Here is a 21,260-nt window from a genome sequence, read left to right as displayed (position 1 = left end):
TGAAACTGAGGTCTGTTAAGAAATTGCAATTATTTGTTAATTATTACTTGAGAACAGAGTTCATTATTATTATAAATATGAGTGAATAATTACATGTAACTTTAATTCCTCTCTCAATAAGCATTATCTGTGTTAATTATTTCTTTCCTCTGCAAGAAGCACAGCCATTGATGTTAGCGATTTGTATCGCGTTTTCATCTGTGTTTCTTACGAAAGTATCAAAGGTTTGCTTGATGAAAATTAGTCTAAATAGTGCACAATATGAAAGCAAAGTTAAATAAGCATTTCAAATACTTAACCTGTTAAAAGGAAATTTGCTCTAACAATAGAAAGTCTCTATCAATTGTCTGCCGCCATCTTAACAATTATTTCTGCAGCAAATTCAAATTACGCAAGTCTGCAGACATAAATGCCGATGGTAATAAAAATGTCTAAAAATAAATGTGCACCAGTGGTACTGAACTCATTTTAATGAAAATAATTTGAACCAGATTGGTTCTTTAAAAAACAGTGCTCATAGCACGATCCATATAACATACTTTTCTTGCTGATGTATGGAGCCGAAATTAATTAGGCACGAGTTGTGAGGAATATTGTTTCAGGTAACATACACCAGTGTTGTGCATGGCTGCTATTCGTTGGTTTTAATGATCATTTTGCTGAAGATAACTGTTTCCATCGTAATCAATAGTTGTATAGAATCTGTTGTATGAACTGTGATTTAGTGACACTTACACAACTTACAGACAACACTTTAATACAATGTTAACTTGGAGTTCCTTAGCAATTTGACCAAATCTTTAGCCAGGAGAAAAATTATTTAATAATTACTCACTGTAATAAAATAAGATTACCATTTTCATTTACAATTTAGTTCCATACCAAACCACTGAATAACAAATACATGTTGATCTTGCAAAAAGCCGAGACGCATAGTTTACTTTATCATGGTACATATTAACTCCCAATTAAAAAGCAAGAGTCAAAACTACAAAATCATCAAGACTCTGGCTATGCCACCCTTATATATATGTTTGAAGCTTGAATTACAATATCCCTATGTCAAGAATTAGACATATAGCATCCTGAAAGGTATCAGATGAAATACTTATATACTCATGAGCCAGAACTGCCATTACTCCACTTCTACTCGTTTCATACAGCATGACTTGCACTGACCAACTTACGACCCATGGCTGGCTGCTCAGAATACATTGAGCTTAGCATGGAGATCTTATCAGCTATACACTGTAGCCGTACCACGCTTCTGCATGTACGTTATGCATAGCATATTGGGGGTGGGGGTCTGGGGGAGGGGGCTCCCCACCATGGATACTACACAATGTCGCTGAAATTCTATTGAATGACCTTTGTGCATCTACTACGTTAATTGATGATCTGACTGGGATTCCTAAAATAACTGTGCTTCTCATTCTAAATGAAAATTTTATGCAAAAAGATGATTTGTTGTCGCTTTGTTCCCCATTCATTCAGTAACGATCAAAAAGATTGCTGAGTGGAACATTGGATAGACATTAAAATATCGGCATCTAGGAGATTGGTTGGTTGGTTGGTTTGGGGAAGACCAGACAGCTTGGTCATCGGTCTCATCGGAGTAGGGAAGGATGGGGAAGGAAGTCGGCCGTGCCCTTTCAGAGGAACCATCCCGGCATTTGCCTGGAGTGATTTAGGGAAATCACGGAAAACCTAAATCAGGATGGCCGGAGGCGGGATTGAACCGTCGTCCTTCCGAATGCGAGTCCCATCTAGGAGACCCAGACCAGATGTCTTCCATCGTAATAGGTGATGAAACTTGTGTTTTCGGTATGAGCAAGTTACAAAGTGCTAAAGTTTGGAATGGGACTGTCCAGAATCTCCTAGACCGAAAAAATGCGCATGCAGAACAGCTGCGTCAAAACACTGCTCTCTGTTTTCTTTGTTCAAAAGGAACTAACCATAAAGAACTCGCTCCAGAATGACAAATGTTGGACACAGATGCCGGTTCGACCGGAGTACAGGGGTCATGGAACATGGTGTTTGTTGCACGACAATGCACCGGCGCAAGAAAGCAGGAGTGTGCGCTACTTCTTGGATCAAAAATATATCGTGCTGCTCGAACACGTTCCTTATTCGCCCGATTTGTCTACCTGAGGCTTCTGGTTATTTCCAAACCTATAATTTCATATTTTCAGGTACCCAGAAGGCTAAACCATGGAACAGCAAGCAATTTAAGTGTTAAATGACGGAATTTTTCCGACTATTTCCCAACGCCTCTACTTCTGTGCTGACTCATTAGGAGCCTATTTTGAAGAAAAAGTTGTATAAACTAAACAACGTCGTCTTGTATTTTCTTTCCAGGGAAACGGACTGCGAGGAGGAAGAGCGCAAAATCCCCCAAGACTGGCTAAGTTTCACGGAAGCTGGAAATTTAGTGCGGACGTCAATGCGAGATGCTTTTAATAGTTTTCACAATGAAATATTGCCTCAAAATATGGTAGAAATCCCAGAGAGATTCTGGTCGTATGTAAAGTACACCAGTGGCAAAAAACAGTCAATATCGTCACTGCTGATAGCGATGGAAACGTTACCGATGATGGTGGCACTAAAGCGGAGTCACTAAATATAGTTTTCCGTAATACCTTCACGAAAGAAGACGAAGTGAAGATTCCAGAATTCGAAACCAGAACAGCTGTTAGCATGAGTGACAGTGACATAAAAGTAGATACCTTAAGTGATGCGAAACAACTCAAATCACTTAAGAAAGGCAAGTCTTCCGGTCCAGATGGTATACCAATCAGTATGCAGACACAACAGTGCCTTTCTTAGCAATCATATACAACCACTCACTTAACGAGAGGTCTGTTCCTAAAGACTGGAAAGTAGCACAGGTCACACCAATATTCAAGAAGGCAAACAGGAGTCACCCATTGAATTACAGACCCATATCACTGACCTCAATTTGTAGTAAGATTTTGGAGCATATACGTACTCGAACATTATGAATCACCTTGAAGAAAATGACTTATTCATACATAACCAACACGGATTCAGAAAATATTGTTCTTGTGCAACACAGCTAGCTCTTTATTCGCATGAAGTAATGAGTGCTGTCGACAAGGGATCTCAGATCGGTTCCATATTCCTTGATTTCCAGAAGGCTTTTGATAACTTTCCTCACAAGCGACTATTAATCAAATTGCTCCCATATGGAGTATCGTCTCAGTTGTGTGACTGGATTCATGATTTCCTCTCAGAGAGGTAACAGTTCGTAGTAATAGACGGTAAATCATCGAGTAGAACAGAAGTGATATCTGGCGTTTCGCAAGGTAATGTCATAGGTTCTCTGCAGTTCCTGATTTATATAAATGATCTAGGTGATAATCTGTGCAGCCCCCTTAGATGATTTGCAGATGACTCTGTAATTTACCGTCCAACAATATCATCAGACGATCAAATCTAATTACAAAATGAACTACAGCTAATTTCTGTTTGGTGCGAAAATTGGCAATTGGCACTAAACAAGGAAAAGTGCGAGGTCATCCACATGAGTACTAAAAGAAATCCGATAAATTTTGAGTATACGATAAATCGCACAAATCTAAGGGCTGTCAATTCGACTAAATACCTAGGAATTAAAATTACGAGCAACTTAAATTGGAAAGACTGCATAGATAATATTGTGGGGAAGGCGAAACAAAGACTGCGCTTTGTTGGCAGAACACTTAGAAGATGCGACAAACCCACTAAAGGGACAGCCTACATTACAGTTGTCCGTCCTCTGCTGGAATACTGCTGCACGGTATGGGATCCTTACCCGGTAGGATTGACGGAGGGCATCGAAAAAGTGCAAAGAAGGGCAGCTCGTTTCGTCTTATCGCGCAATGTGGGTGAGAGTGTCACTGATATGATACGCGAGTTGGGGTGGCTGTCACTGAAACAAAGGCGGTTCTCTTTGCGGCGAGATCTACTTACGAAATTTCAATCACCAACTTTCTCTTCTTAATGCATAAATAATTTGTTGACACCCATCTACGTAGGGAGAAATGACCATCATAATAAAATAAGCGAAATCAGAGCTCGAACGGAAAGATTTAGGTGTTCCTTTTTCAAACGCGCCATTCGAGAGTGGAACGGTAGAGAAGTAGTATGAAAATGGTTCGATGAACCATCTACCAGGCACTTAAGTGTGAATTGCACAGTAACCATGTAGCTGTAGATGTGTAGATGACGTCCAAAGGACACCGTAAAAACCGTGGCATGTGCGAGTGTCGAAGACTGGAGTGACTCGCGACCGAGAGCAGCACGTAACAGCATCAGGCTTGAAAGAAAAGTGACTAACATACGCAAAAAGAAAGAATGAGTATGAGAATGGTGACGCTGCAATGCAGACGCTAGTATATATGGATGAGGGAAGAGGGAGGTCATTCTCTGGTTAAGATATTCACGCTTCTCGAGGTGTGAAAAATGCGATCACACAGAAGTGGGTGTATCTGGTGTTCTGCACAAACTCGTCGTCAAGACTCGCCCTTTTCATAAGCAGGTCACGCTTACAACATGCAGTTCGGGTAAGATATTCGTCGCCCCTGCTTGTATTTCACAAGCTGGTGAAACTGCCGCGGATAGAGGATTTTCTCCCTGAGCGCTGTCGCCTAGTATTTGGACCTGGCTGGCGATTGGCTGCGCGGCTTTGATGATCCTCCGCCGGGACTGGCCTTCCACTCACTGCCCGTGACCCCAGGGGCGTAAAGTCGACTGGGCGAGCAGAGGTTTACTGTCGGGGCGCCTCTGGCAGCGCATACAGTGGGTCAGTCCCCAGACGCCGGGCAGATCATACGCAGCAGTTGCTGTGTGTCATGCTGAATCTCCGTGGTTGGTAATTTTGAAGAGAAGATTGGACAGCTGACTACACAGGGCTCTGTTTCATTTAGGAAAATGTTTCCCATCTCTCTTTTAGCGTGGAAATGTACACTGAGCGCATTTTTACATTTCACTGTCATTTTTCTTGGTGTGGCAAAACTGACGATGTTTCTAGAGCTTTAGCAAGCAACTTTCATACAGATGATTGTGCTGTCACCGTGATGAAGGCTGCTTGCAGTGTAGCCTAACGATGATAGTTTTATCACATTATAAGGGATATTTTATTGGAAGACAACGGGATGCTAAAATCCACACTCATTTATACCTCACTGCGCTTCAGCGTGTTTAAAACGTTGATACATACTAATTATAAATTGCCGGCCGGGGTGGCCGAGCGGTTCTAGGCGCTACAGTCTGGAATCGTGTGACTGCTACTGTCGCAGGTTCGAATCCTGCCTCGGGCATGGATGTGTGTGATGTCCTTAGGTTAGTTAGGTTTAAGTAGTTCTAAGTTCTAGGGGACTGATGACCTCAGATGTTAAGTCCCATAGTGCTCAGAGCTATTTCAACCATTTTTTTATAAATTTGTCACAGAAAATGTAAGGAATGGCGCTGGGAACTCATGCCCACATTTGTTTTAACATTGGTAGCTATTACTGAATCAAAAAATAAAAATCATGATCATGCGCACTTTCGGGTTAGACGCTTTTGCCTGTTCCGAAACAAAGAACATTAGAGCTGATCGCACCATATTCTTTGTGGTGCTCCTATCGTTCTTCTAACCTAAGATCTGTCGTCATAGATTTTCCTTCATTTCTGGTTTTCATCTGTACGCGATAGATGCTCATATTATTCTTTTCTGTATTGTTGGATTCTTATAACAACGAACTCCGCTCTTATCTCACTGCTCCTCTTACGAACCATTGACTTGCATTCTGCCAAAGGTCTTAGAAGTCCCATTTCCCCCGTTTCATTTCCCGGAAGTTTTTTGGTCGTTAAAGTCCATGTTACAGGTCCACAGAGCAGCGAAGGTATATTCGCAATATTGTAGAATTAAATTATTGTCTCTTTACTGCTTTTGTGCAGGAACTTCCTATTAATGACACATAACATGTTTAAGTATCTTTTTAGTTTCTTTTCAGCCGAGATACATGAATATACGTACTTACCATAATGAAAAATGCTTTGTCAATAAATCTCAAAAGAAAATCGAAGATTCCTACCTACCGACACATACAGTATGTAACCCACTCATTTGCGCACATGACCAGGCTGTACTAGCAGTTATGAAAGACAATCTACAACTAACTGTTTGGTCCTTACATGTAATGTCAAACCGGTAATGTAATCATATCCACAAAGAAAATTAAAGTGAAAGCGTTTTTACGTTGACATATTCGCACTTTATTATTTGTTGTTGTTAGAATCCATGTCTTGTACTTTAATGTATCGTGGAACAACAAATCCACACCCTGAAGTTTTTAGCTATTAAATGTATGTTGTTCAGCCAATGGATACTATATACTGCTTACTATGGCTGGCGAATCTTCTAGATTCTGGCCACAGGAACGGGAATTGCCCGTAAATTATAAGATGCAGGTGAGCCAAAACCTTGCAGCTAACAGACCTCCCTGGAGTAGCCATGTAAGGTTAACTCGTAAAAAAAGAGCGAACATGTCAAGATGTTTGATTTAAATGTCTTTGAAGCTACCAGGTAAGTGAAAAAGCTAGTTCCTTTCTTTACATTCCAAATTTTGCCCAGGACGTATTCGCCTTTTTGAGGTGTGACAAGCATGTTTCATTCTGTTTCCCAACTTTTTACTCTACCATGATTTTGACATTTGACCGCCACAGGTTGGCAACCAATGTACATTTTTGTTGACTTGGGCGACGCCTGATACGCTATAGGCTTTTTTTATTCTTGCTTGAAACAAGTTGCTTGTATCGTGGCAACGGTGAAGATCTCAAAAAATAATAGGATGACAATTAATTACATGTATCCGTGTACGTTCTAACAGATTTTAAACCGATTCGCTGAAGTCTATAATATGAAAATGACGTGCGTATGGAAACTTCACAAAAAAGTGTTTTTTGCACGTAATTAAGCTAGATTTTTTAAAGAAAATTTTCAGTTTTATAGACAGAATGGATTTTTTATATATTTGAATCACTTTAAACCATTTCCACTTATTAAATTCACATAAGAATGATTTTTTCGTGCTACTTTTAGCTCGAATTTAAACCATCGTATCTCGACAACGGATGAGGATTATTAGATAAATATTTCATTTGAACTTTATACATTCATCTACACTAGCGAAAAGTTTGAACCGATTCGTACAAATGGCCCGCTTGTCAAACCTCCCAGAGAAACGTGTTTTCTGCACGTTATTGCACGTTAAACCAGATCGGTGTCCACGCAAATGATGTCGTTAACTGACTATTAATTTCAGCCCAATTAACATATTCTGCAAAGGGAATCAATCGATTCCCACGAACTGCCTGGGCGCCAGCTGCAGTTCGTCCTTCAAACGTTGCTATAGTATAGCTACTATAAAGACAGATGTTCGAATGCTTGTGAAAATGGCCTCTGGTCCGAGCTAAATCATAAACTTTTTGTCCATGATCCTAGCTCAAATAGGATCAAATAGGAACCGAGCACCCCCCCCCCCTTTCCAACCGCGGCGTTCTCGATATCGACCATGATTTCATGATTTTAGCCCTACGATGTCGTTTTCCACAGAAAAGCTGTAACTTTAGTTTTCTTTGTTGACTATGATTAAATTATAGTTTTGCCATTATATATAAGGAGCAAACAGCTAGTTGTACACTGTACGAGGTGTGGCTAGAAAAAAACCGGACTAGTACTGGTGAAACAATAAAACGAATGCAATAAGGTTGAAAGTCGCGTGGCCTGTCACGTGACTCTCGCTCCGCCTACTGCTCGAGTTTCATCTGCCTCCTGCACTCAGTCTGCCCGTGGAGTCTGTTTTAAGTAGTTGACGTTTTGTCTGTGCGTCGGAAAATGTTGAGTGTACAGAAAGAACAGCGTGTTAACATCAAATTTTGTTTCAAACTAGGAAAATCTGCAAGTGAAACGTTTGTAATGTTACAACAAGTGTACGGCGATGATTGTTTATCGCGAACACAAGTGTTTGAGTGGTTTAAACGATTTGAAGATGGCCGCGAAGACACCAGTGATGACACTCGCACTGGCAGACCATTGTCAGCAAAAACTGATGCAAACATTGAAAAAATCGGTAAACTTGTTCGACAAGATCGCCGTTTAACAATCAGAGCAGTGTCTGAGTTAACAGGAGTTGACAAGGAAAGTGTTAGGCAGATTCTTCATGAAAGTTTCAACATGAACAAAGTGTGTTCAAAAATGGTTCCAAAGTGTCTCACAATTGAATAGAAGGAACGCCGAAGAATGATTTGTTCTGACATCCTGGAAAACATTGAAAGTGATCCCACCTTCTTACAAAATGTTATTACTTGCGATGAATCGTGGTTTTTTACTTACGATCCCGAAACTAAACGCCAATCGATGCATTGGAAAACTCCTGGTTCTCCACGACAAAAAAAGCACGAATGTCAAAATCGAAATTCAAGGCAATGATGATTGTTTTTTTTTTTTTTTGACATCAAAGGGATTGTGCACATTGATTGGGTACCAGAGGGACAAGCAGTGAATCAGCATTACTACATTAGCGTCCTGGCTACCCTACGTGAGCGAGTACGGAGAAAACGGAACGATTTGTGGAGAAAAAAGTAATGGATCCTTCACCAAGACAATGCCCCTTCTCACAGTGCGTTGTCAGTGAAGACGTTCTTGGCAAAACACAACATTCCCATCTTAGATCATCCACCCTACTCATCTGATTTGGCCCCCTGTGACTTTTTTCTTTTCCCTAAATTCAAGTTAGCTTTGAAAGGAACTAGTTTGAGACTGTTGAAGCAGTAAAAGAAAAAGCGACGGAAGTAATGTATGGACTTACCGAAAATGATCTGCAGCATTGCTATGAACAGTGGAAAATTCGTATGGAGCGGTGTAGAGACCGAGGAGGAGAGTACATTGAAGGAGATAACATGAAATTGTAAATAATTGTAAATAAATGTTTTTTCCAGCATCAGTCCGGTTTTTTTCTAGCCGCACCTCGTATTCTGTATCTGCCAGTGTATCCTGGTAATCTGAAAAAACGAGTGAGTTACATTTGTACGTCTCAGTGTGTAGGAATCTTCCATTCCTTTTTTTCTGGATTTATTGACAGTTTCAGTTACATGTATGCTACAGCGGAAGATAAAAAATGGTTCAAATGACTCTGAGCACTATGCAACTTAACTCCTGAGGTCATCAGTCGCCTAGAACTTAGAACTAATTAAACCTAACTAACCTAAGGACATCACACTCATCCAAGCCCGAGGCAGGATTCGAACCTGCGACCGTAGCGGTCGCTCGGCTCCAGACTGTAGCGCCTAGATCCGCACGGCCAGAGCGGAAGATAGAAGACGCGTATCTTGATACTGTTACTAGCATAGAAACTCTGAATTCACCTTATTAAAAGTTGAGAAAACCCACACTCTTCAAACATTTCCCGTGACTTAAAGCTCACACCTCGTTGAAGGCCTTTTCATAATAATGACAACAACCAAGTGGATTACTGAATTCAGTAGTATACGGTCTGAGAAATTCCAACAGGTGAAGTTACACGCCGTAGATCAGTGATGCAGATCGGTACAGAAACACGATGGATGGTTACAAATTGGGCAGAGGAGGAAAGAGGACACTTAAGGCCTCAGAAAGAAAGTGGGCGAGGAGGAGAATAGGAAAACACAATCAACGAATCTGTGGATATACAGAAGAGGTAGCTTATAAGATGGCACGAATTAAACAGCCAGGATGATGACTTCATACATCTGCCTGTTAATGTTAGAAATCTTTCCATTGGTGTGCAAGCAGAGGCTTCATCATGTTAAAGGAATACTTACCAAACAACGTGTGGAGAAGCGAAGTGGCTTGGTCGTTCCCGAGAAGATGAAGGACGTTCTAGTTTCACCTGTTGACACAAGAAATAGACTCTATTAACAAAATGAACGGGCAGACAGTTAAATTATGATTTGTTTCCATTATTTAGATGGTTTATAATTCTTTTGCTCACGTGCTCGTAACACGAAAATGCAGAGCATTTCCACAACACTCGTATTTGTCTTTACATTCGAACTCATTGATTTCTGGTGTATGCTGAATCTGAAAGTAAAGTGGTAATTTCTATACACTCATCACTGTAATACAATGGTAAAAAAATATCGGAGACCTATTAGAGTCAGTATTCAACATACACCACCTCAAATTACACAAATAACTCATTAATTTAATGAAAGAATGACTGCTTCATAATTCATTTCTGTTATACCTTAATGAAATATGCAATAACCACAAAAATCGGTGAGAATATGTGCTCCTTTACCGTTTTAGCAGTTCTGCATTACGTTTGGTATAATATTATATTAAACGAGGAACTTCGGAGTATCAATGACGTTTAGACAAATAAACGTCATTGATACTCCGAAGTTCCTCGTTTAATATAATATTATACCAAACGTAATGCAGAACTGCTAATAAGTTCAACACTGAAGGTTAAATCTTAGAGGATACGAGGCCATGTCATTTTCCTCTCCAGATTATTCTACTACATCGACGTTTCAATCTTGGATCTTAGCTGACCGTGAACACCATGAGATCGCAATAGATGGGTTGATACTTCGATCGAGTAGAAGAACTTTAAGAGGAAAATGACGCGCCCTGATATCCTACAAGATTTTACCTTCAATGACAACGACCACAGAAACGTGCAGACTAGCTTAACTTCAACATTGTTGAGGTTGGTAATAAATTTACCTTTGACTGCAAGAGTCCTCTTTAGTTTGTTTCTATTACGCCATGAGCGTTTTAGGAGTTGCCAACCCCATCCTCAGATACACCTGTCTACTTTTTCCCAAAAATAGCGTTACGCTAGTGCTTACACAACACGACAGCACTATTCTTTGACTATGTGTTACGAATCCCTTGACCTCTTACGGTCGTGATATCAGTTAATGCTCTCCTGATCAAGTCAAAGTTACAATTCCGCACAGGCCTATGTACAAACTTTATTACAATAATATTATCTAACGGATACTACGCGTCGCCTAATAATGATGACTGTCATTTTACACCGTGAATTAAGGAACTTTTACAATAAGAGTGTGTGTCTCATACTTAACCGTCATCGCACATTTTTCGCGTCACGGAGAAGTCAAAACATTATGATCAGAAACGGTGACACTTATCTCTAGAAGGCACCGAAACATAATAAGACCCGGTTCCATGGTACCATATAGGCCATGGTCTAAAATAAGGTATAGTGTAAATAGCAGTTATTAAGGTCAACAGGGGTATGTCTACTTAATACATCTTATCTCATTTTGACATACGTTTAAGCTATTTTGCTTCAGGTACGATTAGTTACGTATATAGAAATGGAAGTCAGAAAGGTACTGTCCCGTAAACTGATGAAGTGCGGTCACGGAGTAAAGGATGAATACACCGATATCACAAAAGCAGAGAGAAATCATTTGGTAACCGCTGTAGATCAGTATCAGCTTTATTATTACTATGTTCTTAAAACTGCACGTTTTGTGAGAGACATTTCAGAAATTCTTTTTCCCTTCATTGTCAGATTCTAAACAGAAGTAACTACAGCAGGAGAATCAGGGATTAGTGCTAACAATGATCCATGTAAGGTTACAGAATGTGCTCAGAAGTGACACTGTTGACAATACAGGTTGTCACATTGGGAGACGTTCTACAGAGACCTTAACGATCAACAGTAAATGGACGAACTGATTCGAACGGAACAACGTGTTACAACCCATGCGGTGGCATCTTCAAGTGAACTGCGGTTGCAATGCCTTTCATACGATAAGTGAGAGCCTGGTGTTATCGGAAAATGTGTCCGAATGTTCTTTTCTGTATTTTTTTTTAACGTGACGTGAGGAAGAGGTTAGTGAGCTGCTTCACGCGATCAAAGCCACTGTATCTTTTGATATGATGACAAATAACTGTTGCTTGCTAATCTTTTTCTTTCTCATCTTTTGGTTTTCCACTTTTGGATTAAGGGGAGGTTTACTATCTTTTGGTACAAAAAATCGAGTTTTTAAATGGCATTTTTGGATCCATAAAAGTGTTTACAATCCACCCCTGAAAAGGTTATTCCGAATACGGAACGGAAATGTTTGTTATTCGCGGATGAACAAAAAAATGCAGCTGCCTGAAATCGGCCTTTTTCACGCACCAGTTTTTTCGGGAATTTCGACTTTGTAGCCGCGAAAAATTTTTCTATGTGCTTGCCCATGAAAAAACTGATAAAGTGATCAAGGAGCTTATGACATGCTACAGCTTGGCAATCCGACGGCATTCCAGGTCGGTGGAACACATGAAGAAGGCAATTTGTGCAACGTATTTCCACAAGTGTTCGACGGATGACCACCCACAACACTAAAATTGTCCGGCTGGAGAAACTGGTTGGTGCAAGTGGCCCATTGCAGAGGCTACCGGACATCTGGACGAATATCAACACGACCAGCCGCTCTCCAAAGACGTTCAGAAAATGATGCATATGATCTACGAGGCCCTTACGGAGGACGAGTTATTGTACCGGTGCTTGGGACAAAACATACAAAATTCAAATGAAAGTTTGAAGGCGTGTGTTTGGAAGCTAGCCCCCAAGCATTTGCATTCTGGCGCGAATACTGTGGAGATTGCGATTTGCCTGGCAGTGAGCAACTTCAACGAAGAGTATTCAGCAATTCTGAAAACCATGACAACGATGGACGTCACCCTGGGACTCTATTCGACGCAGTTCGCCAAGCATTCGGACGATCACAGGATTCAAGCGACCGAAAACCGCTTGTCACCGGCCGTACGAACGGCTCTGGAGCAGCGCAGGATGGCCCAAGTCGAGCATAACGCCCTCTATGAGGAGGAGGAAGGACTAGTTTATGGACCCGGAGTAGCAGATTGAACGTAAGTTGCATAATATTTCATTTCTATGTAGTCAAAAGTTCAAAACCGTTCTTCTCGAAATGACTTCTTTTATCGCGCGGTATGGTAACTTTAAATTTACAGAATGGATTGGCATAATTCTTCGTTTCCGACGAAGCTAACTAAATTGTCTAGGAGTTGTACCACTTTTATTCCGATCCATCAACTATAAATATTTTTACTTGGCCGACGAAGTGGAAAAATCGAGGGGAAAAACCCTATTTTTTTCAAATGGCCGCCATTTTGTTTCCTATGGTCCAAATAACTTAAGCGAGGTCCAACTCCTAAAGAATCTAACATACTTCGCTAACGTCAACTCAATTTTGATTTTAGACGAGCCGGCTGACCTGTGACATACTGCGCGTGGAGATCTACATACATATTTTGTTTCGTCCTGACGGCACTTCCGCCTTTGCTTTTCGACATTTCCAGTCGAAAAAATTCCAGTTTCTAGACGAAATATCAGCAAACATTTTGACCAAATTTGATATTGATATCTATAACATATCGCAAGAAAACAATTCTCGAAGAACATGCTTTTTTCGGGCCATAGATAGTAAACCTCTCCTTAAGATAAGTGTGTTCTCGTTATTGATCTGCCCATTGATCTTGTCCTGAAAGGGAACGTTACCTTATCTGAGGCTACTTCAGTGCCGAGTGAAGCGATTTATGTGCTTCAGTGACGCCATCGCCTATGTCGCCAGTAGCGCAGCTACCGGCAGGGTGTTCCAAGCGAGAAAGGGCATGACGAAGTCGCTACTGCATCGAAGTACCCTACCACTTGTAAGTAGGCTGTTTATGTTTTCTTATTGGCAACGTTACGTAGCGCTCAATATGAAAATCACTGGCTGTGCTGTGTGCAGTCTGTCGCTAGTTTGCATTGTTGTCTGCCATTGTAGTGTTGGGCAGCGGCAGCTGGATGTGAACAGCGCGTAGCGTTGCGCAGTTGGAGGTGAGCCGCCAGCAGTGGTGGATGTGGGGAGAGAGATGGCGGAGTTTTGTAATTTTTCATGAACTGATATATTTATATATGATGATATCAAGGTAAATACATTGTTTGTTCTCTATTAATATCTTTCATTTGCTAACTATCCCTATCAGTAGTTAGTGCCTTCAGTAGTTTGAATCTTTTATTTAGCTGGCAGTAGTGGCGCTCGCTGTATTGCAGTAGCTTGAGCAGCGAAGATTTTTGTGAGGTAAGTGATTTGTGAAAGGTATAGTTTAATGTTAGTCAGGGCCATTCTTTTGCAGGGATCTTTGATAGTCAGATTGCGTTGCGCTAAAAAATATTTTGTGTCAGTTTAAGCACAGTCTTGTAAGAATTGTTCAAAGGGGACGTTTCACACTGTGGTTTGGTGGCTCCGCTGTGCGAAGCCGCGGCTGCGACGTGTTATCCAGCAACATAGTCGCGAAGTCGCACACTGGAAGCGTAGCACACTAGACTTCTATCAACAATGTCTAAATGATGCACTAACCCTTCCTGCTGACATATGACCAGCTACGCATTCGCCTCAATAAAATTAAAGCGACAATCCTTCGCTTCTCTCGGGAAAAGGCTGAGGGGATGGTGGTGAGGTGCCGTTCCGCATCCCTGATTGAGGGCGAGAGGCCATCCATCTATCACCTAGCCTCTGAAAGGAATCTTGCAAAGAAGAACACCATACTACGCCTTAAAACAGACGATGGTACGCGCCTCACAGACCATCGTGAAGTCCTCCAACACCTAACAGACCATTATACGCACCTCTTCCAGGATGTTGAGGTAGACGTCGCCGCCCAACGAGCACTTATCGGCGGGTTCCCGACTTCATTGGATAGTCGAGACCGCGACTGTTTGACTGAGCCACTCACACTCGCTGACCTCATATCTGTCCTCCGTGCCTGTCCGGGACAAAAACGACCTGGCCCGACGGTCTCCCTTATGAATTTTACCAACAATTTTGGTGTTAGGAGACCGCTTCTGCAAAATGTGCGCGGAAATTTTTGCTGGTTGCGAGCTACCCGCCGATTTTCTGGCTGGTCGTATTACCCTTTTTCCAAAGGTCACATGTCACTGTCGGGCTAAAGACCTTCATCCCAACACCGTTCTTAACACTGATTATAAGTTGGTGGCACGAAGCGTGACTTCACGTATTAAACAGGTAATGAATAAGGTACTTTGTCCCACTCAATCATGTGGCGTTTCGAATCGAGCCATCTTTACCGCCGCTTCTATATACCGTGATGCTGTCTTAATCACCGCCGACGCTCGAACCCCAGCTGCAATTCTTTCCCTAGATTTCGCCGGTGCCTTCGATAGGGTCTCCCATCTCTACCTACTGGCCGTTATGTCGCGGATGGGTTTCGGGGAGCGCTTCATATGAGTCATCCGGCACTTCTTGGATGGAGCAAATTCCACAATCGTTGTGGACGGCTGCAGATCACGACCAATTCCCATCAGACGATCAGTTCGACAAGGGTGTCCCTTGTCAGTGTATTTGTTCGCTTTGGCGCTGGACCCCATGCTGCGTGACATCGGACGAATGGTCGATGGTGTCGCTTTCCCAGGCGTCACCTTCCGCAGTGCGGCATACTCGGATGATGTCGGTGTGTTTGTAGCAAACGCCAGGGACATCGATTCAGTTCGCCGAGTCCTCAACGTTTATGAACGAGCATCCGGTGCCATGTTAAATTCCAACAAAACGGTGCTAATCCCGCTAGGACCACGATCATTGACCATCGAACGCCCATGGTACCGGATTGTGGGGGAACAACGTATCTTGGGCCTTGAGGTGACCGCCTACCCGCAGCGCATGCTAACACTCACGTGGAGGCGAATTCTCACGCGCATCAGGGGACTTTGCTTGAGTTACGCTGATCGACGACTCGACCTCCATTAACGAATCCAACTGATTAATACTTACATCCTATCAAGGGCATGGTATGTAGCACAACTCCTTACGCTACCGAAACAAACTGGCAGAGCCATCTCACAAACAGTATATTGGCTATTGTGGCGGCATGCACTGTTCAAAGTTGATGCGCAGACTTGTACACTGCCAAAGGTCGATGGTGGCCTTGGACTCATTGACTTTCCCCGCAAATGTGCGGCCCTCCTGATTCACCGTATCGCCACTTTGCGTGAGATTGACCCATGTGGGACAACAGCGGTGCTTTTCGACCGTTATCGCCCGCAATCGGCGCGTGCACCAATATGTTTGACACATATTCCGTTCCGGATGACGACAGTCAAGGACTATTACCTCAATCAAAGTTACGTCCTAACAGTGGCTACTGACAAGGCACGCACGTCAAAGCGCCTTTACCAGGCACTTCGAGGCCAGCCCACACCACATAAATTGGAGGACAGACGACCGTCGGTCATCTGGCACCAAGCTTGGGCCAATATCAACCACCCAGCCCTTCCCACGGAAGTTTCAGCGCTATGGTATCGCGTCGTAAACAATTTAATACCCACTAATCATCGCCTGGCGGCCACCCGCCTACGGCCCTCGGCTGCTTGCGGCCGATGTGGTGACGTAGACAACAGAGAGCATCGTCTCTTATGCCCTCACGTCACAGAAGTGTGGGACCTTGCACTTGGGCTATTAGCGCTGATCGGTGGGACTACACCGGACAATGTGTTAATCGACTGGTTCCTTACCCCTGACATTCAGACCAACCCCCGAACACGACGTAACGCAATGGTGCGGCTCTTGAGCCACACCATTTTCACGATCTATGACCTTTGCCTCACCGATGCTGTTTCTTTCATTGACTATCTTTGGAGCCAGCATCGCCTGGCGGAATCTGACCGGGAATATACCACTACTTCTGCAAGATTTCTTAAAGTGGCAATGGTTCATGGTTATCAAAAGATGTTCCGGGTCGAATTGCCTGAGTGTAGCCCTGGATCTTTGTCAATCAGACTTTCAAACTACCCTTGACTTGCCTATACCCCAGATTTGACACTGGCCTTCTGGGCATCACTAGAGTAGGCTGTTCTATGATACTGATCATATGGAAATTGGTAACATGGAAATTGTGTAAACCTTGTATGAAAAATTATTGGAAAATTGGAAAACACGTAATCCATCTTAGAGGATTATTACTTAGTTAATTCTATGGGCGATGGGATTATCTCGCCAGTTTCGTTTTCATTTGAGTGAACTGCCGTCCCTGTTTTCTATTTTGCCTTCATTTCTGTCTTTATTTATTTGTTTCTTTTTAGTTCCAAAAATCATCACTTGCTTCACACCTGCAGAGGGAGGTGTGTTTCTGAATAGTGTGCCGTCGCCCCCTGAGGCATAGCAGAGTATGCCTCCACTTTTATTTTTGGTTTATGGCAATTAGTCTTGCTACTAACAGCACCCTGCTTTACGTGCTGCGTCGACACTAGAGGATGGCGGCATTTGCGGAGAGGAAAAGGTGGGGCTACAGGGGAGGTAGGAGGCCCATAAAAAAAATAAAAATAAAAATAAAAAAAATTAAAAAAAGGAAGCCGAGTGAAGCATTGAACGCATTTTGGCAGAGAGAGTTCCAGAGACAACCTGACAGAAAACAAGCAATTCCAGAACCCGTAGGTGGCAGTTTCACCACCCGACTTCCAGTATGAAGAGGTTGGTAACATCTTATATGGGACGTAATACAACATACATGTTTCACACACTGCCTCACGCGACGGATGGATAAAAACGACGATTTGCTATTGCTCACATAAAGTCATAGAGACTTTTTTTGGAGAGAGGGGGAGGGGTCAAGGGCTTTATTGCCCTTTATTTTCTGAGACAGTGCCAGTCTGTCAACATAAAGCAGTGCGGTGAGACACTCTTAAAGTCTTGAGAAGACTGATAAGTTCTGTAATTCACATTGCAACTCTTAGTGCTATCTAGTGCGACCTTGTAAACTGAACAGATCAGCTCGACTGTTATAACCTTTCCTGTCGGGAAATATTCTAATTCCTTGGGTGCACCTAACAGGGACTGCCCCTACCGTTTGATCAGGCAGGTACTGCTGATGTGGAGGGGGGGAGGTAGGAGTGGATGGGGGGGGGGGCGCAGTGGACAGATGCGCAAGAGAGCCTGGAGACACCTTAGGGAACGTAAATATGCCTCGGCCAGGAAAGTACTGCTACGTACAGGCTTTTGCACTTTGATGTAGTGCTAGCACCGGAAATCATCATGGCACATGCGCTCCCCCCCCCCCCCCCCCACACACACCCTCCCACCGGACGTTAAGTCAAACTTATTAGCTTTGTGAATGTACTCGCATTAGTCATAAAATCGGATATAGCAATTAATGGGAAAGATATAAGCTATGTCTTTATCAAAGTATAGATTCTGACATTCTCCTTAATCAGTTTCTGGAAATACTGCGTTAAACCTGGGGTGGACTTACATGAAAATTACGTTGTTAAGGCATTCGAATCATCCCAAACACTCATGAAAACTGAGCGATTTATATGGTACTTTAGATGTTATGAGCACATTTGAATTACTTTTGGTAGAGACTTCGTGTGAAGGCAACTAAACTGCTCAAGAAAAGTATTGCGCCACCTTCGTTACTTGCGTAATTCGTGCTTTGTTGATTAGAGGCAATTTTCTCAGTACTCTTTAGTCAACACTGGTGTCAAGGGACGATTACCACTCTTGTGAGACAGCGTTATCAATGTCTGAGAGATTTTGAAAGGGCACTCATTGTGTTTCTCTCGGCAACGGGCATTGATACTGCAGAAAGAAATAATGTCTCACTGCAATCCAAAACGACCAAAGGGGGAGGCTGAAGAAGACACATCCTCTTTCTCAGCACAGCAGCGCCCTCGCACAGAGGTCAATTCAGAGCCGAGCAATGCCGTAGTTCGTGACACAGCTGAAGCAGTTAACATTATCGTGTAGGACTAAAGAGTTATTCAAGTCTCAGATCTAAATGCACTACTGTAATCTTTGAACACTGTTCTTCAAGAGAACAGTTTGTTAATTATGGATGATGTGGTGGTTTAATTGTCAACGAGAGTCGTAAATTATCAGGCACTCATGTGCAATTTAAGTAGACCTTTTTATCGTTCATGTAAAAAGTGAACTATTATGGCTGGACAATTGTAGTTTCATCTAGTGATATTTTATTTTTATTTGCGAGCGAAGTTATAGTTTGGTCAGGCTTATTGTTTAATACCCTACTCCTTCGAATTGAATCCCGTACGTGTCTGCACATTTACAGGTCCTGCAGACAGTTTTTTGAGCAGTTTATAGTAAATCCAATAACCTCCACCCGATATTTTCAGTAATAAGTTGCGAATAGAGTCGGTGCTAAATATGTAATAATTTAGAACGTCATACCTGATGCTGAAGTTTATCGTATGAACAGCGAAAATGTAGCATGCGATAAAATTTTTACTTTCATTACTTTCCATGAGGGTATCAGCAAGAAAAACCTTCGAAAAGGTTTAAATTTATAAAATTTGTTGAAAGCCGCTAAGTGCTCTCGTTCTGAAATAAGCTGCCTCAACACATATACACATTTCACCATCATTTAAGACGGATTATGCCTTTCAGCGTTCAGTCTGGAGCATAGTCCCCTTATAAAATTCCTCCATGATCCCCTATTCAGTGCTAACATTGATGCCTCTTCTGATGTTAAACCTATTACTTCAAAATCATTCTTAACCGAATCCAGGTACCTTCTCCTTGGTTTGCCCCGACTCCTCCTACCCTCTACCGCTTAACCCATGAGTCTCTTGGGTAACCTTGCTTCTCCCATGCGTGTAACATGACCCCACCATCTAAGCCTGTTCGCCCTGACTGCTACATCTATAGAGTTCATTCCCAGTTTTTCTTTTATTTCCTCATTGTGGACACCCTCCTGCCATTGTTCCCATCTACTAGTACCTGCAATCATCCTAGCTACTTTCATATCCGTAACCTCAACCTTGTTGATAAGGTAACCTGAATCGACCCAGCTTTCGCTCCCATACAACAAAGTTGGTCGAAAGATTGAATGGTGCACAGATAACTTAGTCTTGGTACTGACTTCCTTCTTGCAGAAGAGAGTAGATCGTAGCTGAGTGCTCACTGCATTAGCTTTGCTACACCTCGCTTCCACTATGTTGCCATCCTGTAAGAAAATGCATCCTAAGTACTTGAAACCGTCCACCTGTTCTAACTTTGTTCCTCCTACTTGGCACTCAATCCGTTTATATTTCTTTCCCACCGATATTACTTTCGTTTTGGAGATGCTAATCTTCATACCATAGTCCTTACGATTCTGATCTAGCTCTGGAATATTACTTTGCAAACTTTCAATCGAATCTGCCGTCACAACTAAGTCATCCGCATATGCAAGACCGCTTATTTTGTGTTCACATATCTTGATCTCACCCAGCCAGTCTATTGTTTTCAACATATGATCCATAAATAATATGAACAACAGTGGAGACAGGTTGCAGCCTTGTCTTACCCCTGAAACTACTCTGAACCATGAACTCAATTTACCGTCAACTCTAACTGCTGCCTGACTATCCATGTAAAGACCTTTAATTGCTTGCAAAAGTTTGCCTCCTATTCCATAATCTCGTAGAACAGACAATAACTTCCTCCTAGGAACCCGGTCATATGCCTTTTCTAGATCTATAAAGTATAGATACAATTCCCTGTTCCACTCATAACACTTCGCCGTAAGCTAAAGATCTGGTCCTGACAACCTCTAAGAGGCCTAAACCCACACTGATTTTCATCCAATTGGTCCTCAACTAACACTCACACTTTCCTTTCAACAATACCTGAGAAGATTTTACCCACAACGCTGATTAAAGAGATACCTCTGTAATTGTTACAATCTTTTCTGTTTCCATGTTTAAAGATTGGTGTGATTACTGCTTTTGTCCAGTCTGATGGAAATTGTCCCGACTCTAGGCCATTTCAATTATCCTGTGTAGCCATTTAAGACCTGACATTCCGCTGTATTTGATGAGTTACGACTTAATTTCATCCACCCCAGCTGCTTTATTGCACTGCAATCTATTGACCATTTTCTCCACTTCCTCAAATGTGATCCTATTTCCATCATCATTCCTATCCCATTCTACCTCGAAATCTGAAACATTGCTGATCGTATTTTCACCTGCATTGAGCAACTCTTCAAAATATTCCCTCCATCTGCCCAAGGCATCCACAGGATTCACCAGCAGTTTTCCTGACCTGTCCAAAATACTTGTCATTTCCTTCTTACCTCCCTTTCGAAGACTGCTAATTACACTCCAGAATGGTTTTCCAGCAGCTTGACCCATAGTCTCCAACCTGTTTCCAAAGTCTTCCCAAGATTTCTTCTTGGATGCTACAATTATCTG

At 42.3% G+C, this 21,260-nt stretch overlaps 1 protein-coding gene across 1 annotated transcript in view; it reads right to left on the bottom strand.

Annotated features, from left to right (window-relative positions):
- The window catches only part of LOC126459358 (GTP-binding protein Rhes-like), a 491,970-nt gene that overhangs the window by 208,935 nt on the left and 261,775 nt on the right, over window positions 1–21,260 (bottom strand). The window contains exon 2 of the mRNA XM_050095856.1: window positions 9,847–9,914. The gene's annotated coding sequence lies outside the window, so the exon portion shown is untranslated. The remainder of the gene's footprint in view (window positions 1–9,846; window positions 9,915–21,260) is intronic.

Source organism: Schistocerca serialis, chromosome 1 (assembly GCF_023864345.2).
Source record: "Schistocerca serialis cubense isolate TAMUIC-IGC-003099 chromosome 1, iqSchSeri2.2, whole genome shotgun sequence".
In the NCBI taxonomy this organism is placed as follows: Eukaryota; Metazoa; Arthropoda; class Insecta; order Orthoptera; family Acrididae; genus Schistocerca; species Schistocerca serialis.
This window is presented reverse-complemented; position numbering and strand designations above follow the sequence as displayed.